This window comes from Abramis brama, assembly GCF_963993115.1.
Source record: "Abramis brama genome assembly, chromosome: 1".
NCBI lineage: Eukaryota > Metazoa > Chordata > Actinopteri > Cypriniformes > Leuciscidae > Abramis > Abramis brama.
In genome coordinates this window covers 27,053,738-27,062,942 of record NC_139963.1, presented here as the reverse complement: position 1 = coordinate 27,062,942, position 9,205 = coordinate 27,053,738, and the positions used below count along the sequence as shown (strand labels likewise).

At 38.0% G+C, this 9,205-nt stretch overlaps 1 long non-coding RNA gene across 4 annotated transcripts; it reads left to right on the top strand.

Moving 5' to 3' along the window:
* The first annotated feature begins 1,037 nt into the window (after positions 1-1,037).
* Positions 1,038-8,576, top strand: LOC311067736. 4 transcript variants are annotated; one of them, XR_014603275.1, is made up of 7 exons: positions 1,038-1,146; positions 1,248-1,303; positions 1,773-1,840; positions 2,095-2,142; positions 2,369-2,437; positions 7,939-8,049; positions 8,200-8,576. It is a non-coding gene; the product is annotated as an uncharacterized lncRNA (long non-coding RNA). The 4 variants fall into 4 exon arrangements; XR_014603276.1 differs by lacking the exon at positions 2,095-2,142 and having other exon boundaries at positions 8,200-8,574; XR_014603277.1 differs by lacking the exon at positions 2,369-2,437 and having other exon boundaries at positions 8,200-8,573.
* Positions 8,577-9,205: the final 629 nt, after the last annotated feature.

Genomic DNA, 9,205 nt, shown 5'->3' with positions numbered 1-9,205 from the left:
TTTGCATTGGACCCTGCTGAAAAATCCAGCTAAAACCAGCCTAAGCTGGTTGGCTGGTTTTAGTTGGTTTAAGCTGGAAGTAGCTGGTTTTAGCTGGTCTCCCAGCCTGGCTTAGCTGGTTTTAGCTGGTCTCCCAGCCTGGCCTAGCTGGTCAAGCTGGTCTCCCAGCCTGGCTTAGCTGGTTTTAGCTGGTCTCCCAGCCTGGCCTAGCTGGTCAAGCTGGTCTCCCAGCCTGGCTTTGCTGGTTTTAGCTGGTCTCCCAGCCTGGCCTAGCTGGCCTAGCTGGTTTTAGCTGGTCTCCCAGCCTGGCTTTGCTGGTTTTAGCTGGTCTCCCAGCCTGGCTTTGCAGGTCAAGCTGGTCTCCCAGCCTGGCTTAGCTGGTTTTAGCTGGTCTCCCAGCCTGGCTTAGCTGGTCAAGCTGGTCTCCCAGCCTGGCTTATAGCTTATTTTAGCTGGTCTCCCAGCCTTTCCTAGCTGGTCAAGCTGGTTTCGCAGCCTGGACAATTTGGTGGTCAGCTGGTTTTAGCTGGTCTCCCAGCCTAGCCAAGCTGATGAACATCTCACAATATTATATATATATATATAATAATAATAATAATAATAATAATAATAATAATAATAATAATTCACACACACACACAATAAGTTAATATAGACGAAGTTGATTATAATATACACTAGTTAATTATTGGAACCGTCTGGAACCCAGATTTTTTGTTTGTTTGTTTGCTTGCCATTTAGTAATATAACGCAATTATTAGTATTCTAATGCAACTTATCATTATATAAATGTAAATTGAATTTTTCAAAAATAAAATAAAAAACTTTTAATACTTCTGTCACTGTCACAATTTTTTTTACTCGCCTGCCATAAACCTGGCATATTGCACATGAATGGGTCATATAACTACACAATGAGTTTTAAATTCATGATTTAATATTAATGATTTTTTAATTCTAGATGTTTATTTAAATGCTGCGTGACTTTGAAGTGTTTTAATGTGCGTGCGCGTGAACATTCGAACATTCCCATTCAAACACTGGAGCGAGCGCGCTGTGCGCGCGAGAGCAGATGGAAACGGGAAACGTCATCAACTGACACACAGCAAAACTCTTGTCTCTCGCTGTTGTTTTCACTGCTTTCAGGTGAGTTTAGTCAACAAATTCATACAAATAATACATACAAACGTCCCTGACACCTTTATTACGTGTAATTGACACGCTCCTGTTGAATATTTACTTTATAGAAATGGTTTTGTGTCTTCGAAAAAGTCCGTTAGCATCTCAACCAGTTTCAGAAGAGGTAAGTTAGGCCTAACTTACGTTAAGGCTAACTATAGTCGGACTGGAGCTCTTGTTTATAAAAGTTTGGGGTTTTAACCACATCTTTGTGTAGATAACAGTTTTTGATAGTTTTGTTTTGCTGGTAATTTGTCAATGGGTGATTGGAAGTAAGCTAATTTATTTAACCTGAAAGAATGCGCTGCACTGTTAATCAGTGACGTCACTTACAAATAGTGATTTAAAAAAAGTGATTTCAGGAGCAACAGGAAAAAAACCTCTACAACAAAGGGTGAATTATTAATTTCATATGCATCTATTTATATTAATATATAATTAATTATTATCTTAATATATTATCTAAATATATAATTCTTTCTCTTTTCTGCAGTTCACTTCTGCTCTGGCTTGGTTTCTTGTAATAAACCCTATTGTAAATCCTATGTAACAGTGTTGGCTCTGTGAAATTGCATGTTATGTTCCTACTGTAGATCATCATGCTGAAGGCCTGCTGCATCCCCATCCAAGAAAATCTCCATGGCTATGAACCATATGATTAGTAAGCAAAACCACCTCAAACATACAATGCACTACTGTCCAAAAGTTTGGGGTCTGTAAGATTTATGCTTTTGAAAGAAGTCTAACATTTTAAAATCATTAACCCCAGGATTTTTCAGTGTGATTGTCCTTGAGAAGCCTGTAGGCTAAATAATAGGCGACAAATATAATGGTATAATGGTCGTAGTTATAATTATTTATTTAACTATTATGATAACAGGATATCATGGTCATTGGTATATTTTATTTCTCTAGGTCTGTTTTGAGTTATGTTGGCCAGTGAGACAGACACCATACTCAGGGGTATTTATTTATTTGTATGTATTTTTTACTGATAAATACTGAAATTCTTTTTACTTTTAAATGCTAAATATGGTTCAGGCACGCAAGTTATTTTTCACAGATATCTGGTCAGCTGTGGCTCATACTCTTAGCCTTTAAAATGTTTGAATTGATATCCCCAATGCAATATCAGGGGCTAAAGATATCATTAGAGTTCTTAAACTTATGGCTATGCTCTTGTTATCAGATGAAATAATCCCTAGCGTTTGGCCCTGTGATTCTTCAGGACAAGACCTTGATGCGGTCACCTTGACAAGTTGAGTTTCACAATAGCTGCCACTATCACAAATCAAGAGACTGAACACAACAGGCTTTCATCCATATGAACACACCCATATGTAGCCATGGGTACTGAAACATGAACATTAATGGGTACATTAATTATGAACTACAATTAATTTGCCTTGCCTAAATTCATAACGACATCACCACATAACCACACTTGCGACATCACCGACGTGCGTATGAGATCCATTCACAAATTGTCAAGAGTGCTTGCTTTAACAGACGCATCATTTAGAGCCAAGATGAAGACGGCATCGTTGTTCGTCAGTATTTTGTTTCCATAGCACATTAACAAAACATTGAATGACACTAATAACACTAAAAACAATACAATTACAAAATATTAATGATAATAATATCACTAAAATTATATAGGCCTAATAAAAGTCTTTAGTTCAAGAACGCAGCACAACTCTGCCGTCTGTGAAAATCAAAAGCAACTTCAAACTAGGGGTGTCCCCGACTATGGATTTTCATAGTCGAATCAGAATCGTCATGTCTTGCCTATAGTCGACTAATAGTCGAATCATGTGTGTAGGGGTGGGGCTGGGGGCGGGGCTTTAACATTTCAAAGCCACCATGTACAGAAAATCACACAAAGATATAGAAGAAAATGTATAAAAACATTTTGTATCAATAAAACTAAGAAATAACATAAATAACTCCAGAAAGGCCACGGACAGGATTTGCATTTCACATGCAAATCAAATTAAATCGGCTAAATTACCTGTGCGAGCACAACATCGATGCACCAAAAAAATAAACAATTAATTTACTAAATTAAATTGGAACAGAATATACCTTTCTAATAAATAAAAATACAAAACGAAATAAATCAGAATCAAGTCACAAGATGAGCAAATGTGTGCAAAATGCCTAAAGTGCAGGGGAACATATATTCAAAACACAAGCCACAAATAAAGATTAGATAACCCTGACAGATCAATAAAGAAAATTAAAATAAAGAAACTATTAAAATAACGATAGTAGCCAGAATTTTCAACTTTGTCTTTTTAACTGCAGAAACAACAATAAATGCTAAACTGGAGAGGCAGTCTTTTTAGCTAAAAATGTTCACACTCACAGCATCCAAAAATCAAATTAGAACCGTCTGAAAAGTTTTTAAATCACTTGTACCCTACCTGATCGAGAGAACAAATCCAGTCTTTCACTCTGTCTGTGTCCGCTGGAGTCTTTTCAAATTGTGCGCGCGGATAAAATACATTCTAACGTGAAACTTAACGTTGGCCGGCAGAAGTGCGATCATGGTTTTCCTGATGCTAAATCCAGCCTTGGAGAATATCCTTTCTGACGGTGTACATCCACACTTTAAAGTTTCTTATCCCAGACATTGTTAAAAATGTAAATCCTTGCCGCCAAGACGCTCCTCTGTCGGTCACGGATTGAAAGTGAAACTTAAATCTGTCACGCGGACGTGGGGTGTTTGGATTTATTCACGCACATTAAAAATATTTATTAAAAGCTTATTTCTTTGCACATTTTTATATACAGCATTATCATAATAGGCTGAATATTAATGTATTGACAGAAAACCGATAGTTCTATGTGAAATCAGACATTGAGCGCTCTCATATAGCCAAAGTGGCATGATCCTCGTTTCATAACACCTGTGCGAAGATTCGACCGTGAGATCGGTAGTCGAATCAGGCTCCTCCAATCGTTTCTTCGACTATTCGGGGTCACCCCTACTTCAAACACTTGTTTAACAAGTAATATTCTTCTAATTGTTTCACTGTCAATAATGTAAGTCCACAAGAGAAATATTAAGCCAGTAAATTAAGATAGTTGCTATACCGTTATATCCACCGTCGTCTCTGAGAGAACGTGCTGTTAATGCAGCGAAAGCTCAGTCCGTTTCTGCTTTCACTTTCAGGGAATGAGCGCGTTTACATGCACGTTATTAACTCGATTATGCTGAATAAACTGGCAATGCATGTCATGTAAACACATTAACCCGTTTTCCTTTATCGGAGTCAAGTCATAAGTTTAAGTATAACCGATCGACTTTTAGATTTTTGCCTTTGATTTCTCTCAGCATTTAAAACACATTAACCCGCGTTCTTCGGGCTTATTGAAGTGCGATGTGTGAAGTGCACTTGCATACAGACAGAGAGAGCACTGGTAGGATGACATATATCACAAACTCTGACTCTTTCTTGACCCAAGAAATTATTAAAACGTGTTCTCATCTCGTGCAGAAATACAGTCAAAATGCTGCATCTGTAACGGCATGAGAGGATAATGTGTGTCCGTAAATTTCCCGCTGACATGTTGAAATACTCCGAGTCAGATACAAGAATAAGGATCTTTTTTTTTTACCTCACTATACCGGGAAATAACCTGATTTAGCCTATTGATAAACACTCCAACTTTGCTAGCAAAATAGAAAACAATTCTCATATATAAAACGAACTAATAAAACAAGCAAATTAACGAGTAAATAAGCAAGTTAATGATCAAATAAGTAAGCCCCGCCCCCTCACGATAATATCGCGTACCACCGATCTTACAGGCTGACGATAGGACGATATGAAAATGGAGCATATCGCCCAACACTAGTTAAGACCGACCGATATTTTTTTTTACCTCTTCAAACATTTAATACAAATTCAATAAAATAATATTAGTTATTAAGTATTGTGAATATAAATTGCCTAGACCTACATACAAACACAAGCTACGTTTTTTCTTTTAAATAAAAACCTGTGGCACGTCATCTCTATGATTATGTTTGCACCATTGGTTTACGCATGTCACACTACAGCCTGCAGGCTAAGTTCGCTTCGTTTCATTCACTGTCAATGGTTCGCGCTTGGTAATGATGGCTGCGGCTTTACTCTAAAGATTATTTCATTTTTATATGTTGTTGAATATGGTTTATTAAAAAATAAACGTGAGAGCATGTTATAGGCTATATGTCATGTTATAGTCAGATATGATGACGCTACTGCAACACGCATCGCCGCAGATGAGCATCTATTCATCAAACCAACGTGCAAACTATCGCAAATCAAAGTGAAAGTAAGTCGCAGACGCTTAACACACAATCATCTTCATTAAATGTAAAGAAACGAAATGATCTTACCAGGGCTGTTTCTGCTTTCTCTTATTGCGGGCTTTGATTCAGAAATTTTAGCTGATGATCAATAAAATAATGTATCTCATATCTGTTGCTTTCGGTGACGTGCACTCCATTAAATCTGCAAATAGCGGGAATTTAAGATCGGATTTATATCCGAAAAAAACACAAAAAAAAACACACACACACATTGATGTAACCAGGTGTAAATGGAATCGTTTTGATAAATCAGACAGCAATCCGATCTGAGAAAACGCATGAAGTGCCCTGGTGTAAACAGCCCCTAGACATCGGTGAAAAACTAAATAGAGATGCATTGTTATGTAACTCATAGGTATTACATTGCATGTTAATGCAATTAACTGTCATTTTGTGAATTCTAAAGTCAATTTAATTTATTTGTTTCCCTCTGAAAATCCACTTTAGTTGATATCTAGTGGCTTGAATAGTAATCAACTATTACATAGTGAAACTCCTGTTGTGGATGCGCTCCTCCCAGGACAACACGCTGAAACCAAGCGTGCCGCACAAGCCCTGAAAAGTGAAGCCAAAACGTCTCGATCGCCCCCCGGTGACTGGTCCTAGTATATGTCATAAGCCCTGCCTCCCCGTGTTATTCAACGGGACTTGATACCAACTAAACAATTAAATTACACTTCAAATATCTTTTTTCCAAATGTGGTTTCTTTCATTTGCTGTTGTTTTTATCACGCTGGTGTAAGATCAAGTGTCTGTTTCAAAAATAAGTTGGTTTTTAGTTAGTTACGTGATGCGGTGGTGTAACGTCATGATTGACAGCTGTGATTGACAGGTTCTCTGAGTGAAGTAGTCACCGAAGCACCAACGGACATTTTGTCTGGATCTTCGGAGGACTGAGGAGATTGTATACTTTATTTTAACAAGCCTCTTGTCGTACTGCAATCAATTTTTAAAAAAGTGTGCAGAATCCACTCTCCCTCAGTGCATTCGGCGAGAGTGAGGGCGGAGCGTTGATTACTTCCTGCTCACTACTGCGCAGGTCTGGTCCCGAGATCGCTACTGCGCAAACTCAAGCCCCAAGATGTCAGCGCCATATCGGGCTTCAGTTCTCATCAATGGAAGAGAGCGAAGGGGCGTCGTCCTTCTTTTTTTACAGTCTATGGCTGAAACACAGCAACTAATCCCAAAGAATTTACAACGTTTTGAATGCAATATTTTGCTCATTATAATGTATGTATATATGGCAGTCCCAATCATAGTTATTAATGTTCTGCATTGAAGCTAATGATCATCACATATTGAGACTTTTAATTCGAAATCAAAGCTACAGCTAACACTGTCTGTAAAAGACAGACGGTTAAATGTACTGTTATGTTGATGAAATATTGAAAAAAATCAACTTTAGAAAACATGGGTGGTGATGAAGTAAAAAGATCCAGCACATTTAGATGGTACAAACTTTTGAACTGACTGTATGCATATTCCACACAGCCTCATTTTTGATTCACTTGGAATTAAATATGGCATCTACCCAGACTGAAGTTGCTTGACACGTGCTGAAAGGTTCCACACAAATTGTTAAGATCTCACTGAAATGACTAGATATCTTTGTAGGAAAAAAAATACAGCTTCTTATTTGTAATATTGAGATCTTTAAAAAAAATGCAGCTCTGATGTGGTAGCTGTTGTAAAGTTTTCTTTGATCGAAGCAGAGACCAGTGAGACAGTCGGGATCGCGTTCAACAGAAGTTATTCTTTATTGAGAACTCCACACGCGGCTGTAGAAACTTCCAACATGATCTAATCTAACATAACTTTACATGGTATCTTATAGGCATTTTAGGAGGAGGGACTTTTGGGGTGGAGACAAATTCAAACAAAGCATGTAAATGAGTATACAGGTTAAGGAACCCGCCACAGACCGGCAGTCTCAATCCAATCAGCATAACCACTCAAATGCATATGTGCTAATCCAATCAGCCAAACGATTCAACGTCTGGACTGTGGTTCTTGCTCCAAGAGCCATTAAAGACAATAGGTTAGCGTCTCCGTGATCTGACTCATTTAACTTACAAAGGAAAAAACAGGTCGGGCAGGAATATCTTGCTGTAAACTCAATAATCACTTTCTCAGTTTATATACTATCTAAATTAAAACCTCAAATGCTAAAATCAGTATTCTTCACCGTGATGTTATGTAAGGAAGCATATCTGAAAACATATTCTTAAATTTGAATCCTTCATAGCCAAAGTAGGAGTAACGTCACAATATTTATAGCTACCAACTGGAATATATTCTGTATAAGTTTATTTTTTCTGTAGAACATAAAAGAAGATATTTTGAAGAGTGTTTTTTTTCATACAATTGAAGCTCATTTATGTTTTGTCTTGAAGATCCACATACAAACACTTTAAAGAGCAGAAGTGTGTCAGGAAAGGAGTGTCCCACGAATAAACACTCTGCAAAGCCTCCCCTGACACCATCCAAGCTGCAAGTTTTGAGAGGTAATCTGTTATTTCATTCATTCATTCATTCATATACTTTATGTAGCCGTAGCCAATTTAGTAAAACGGTTTTACATTAGTTGATTACCTTTCTAAGTTTTACTAGTTGAAAAGTGACAAATTAATAATCTAAATTATTTATCTTTCAAGTCTGCTTCAGTGACTGGCTCAAACAAAAAGAACCCGAAAAAGGAGAAAGAGAAGCGGGAGAAGCAAGTGGGGTATTACATATCCCAAAAAATACAAGATGTCATAAAAAAAGAAAAGAAAAATGTAATGTAAAATGTATCTCTATAATTCTGTTATTGTTCTCCTTTAGTTACTATTATAGTTTTTAGCATTTTAATCATTTCAATTAATAATTTTGTACATTACTGTTAGCATATCAATGGGTTGTTTTAAGGGGCTGCAATATCAAATAAAAGGAATTTGTTTGAATTGTTGCCTGTGCTCCTGAAGATTATTTTAAGTATACTTGGAATTGTTTACATTATTTGTCACAACACACAGTGGCAGGAAAAATAGAGAAGACATAGTCAGCCAGTCTGACCAGCTAAAAACAGCCTGACCAGCTAAGCCCAACAATGACCAGCTAAGCCCAACAATGACCAGCTAAAACCAGCTAAGCCCAACAATGACCAGCTAAGACCAGCCTGACCAGCTAAAACCAGCTAAGACCAGCTAAAACCAGCTAAGACCAGCCTGACCAGCTAAGACCAGCTAAGCCCAAAAATGACCAGCCTGGCCAGCTAAAACCAGCTAAGCCCAACAATGACCAGCTAAAACCAGCTAAGACCAGCTAAAACCAGCTAAGCCCAACAATGACCAGCTAAAACCAGCTAAGCCCAACAATGACCAGCTAAAACCAGCTAAGCCCAACAATGACCAGCCTGACCAGCTAAAACCAGCTAAGCCCAACAATGACCAGCCAGGCTGACCAGCTAAGACCAGCCTGACCAGCTTAGACCAGCCTGACCAGCTAAAAAAGTGTTCAAAACCCCTCTAAAACCAGCCTGATAAACCAGCTATGACCAGGCTGGGAGACCAGCCAAAACCAGCCTGACCAGCTTAGGCTGGTTTTAGCTGGATTTTTCAGCAGGGGAGCTTTCTGCCTTCATCGTCTTCTTCAACCTACACCACACCCTGACAGTCCTAA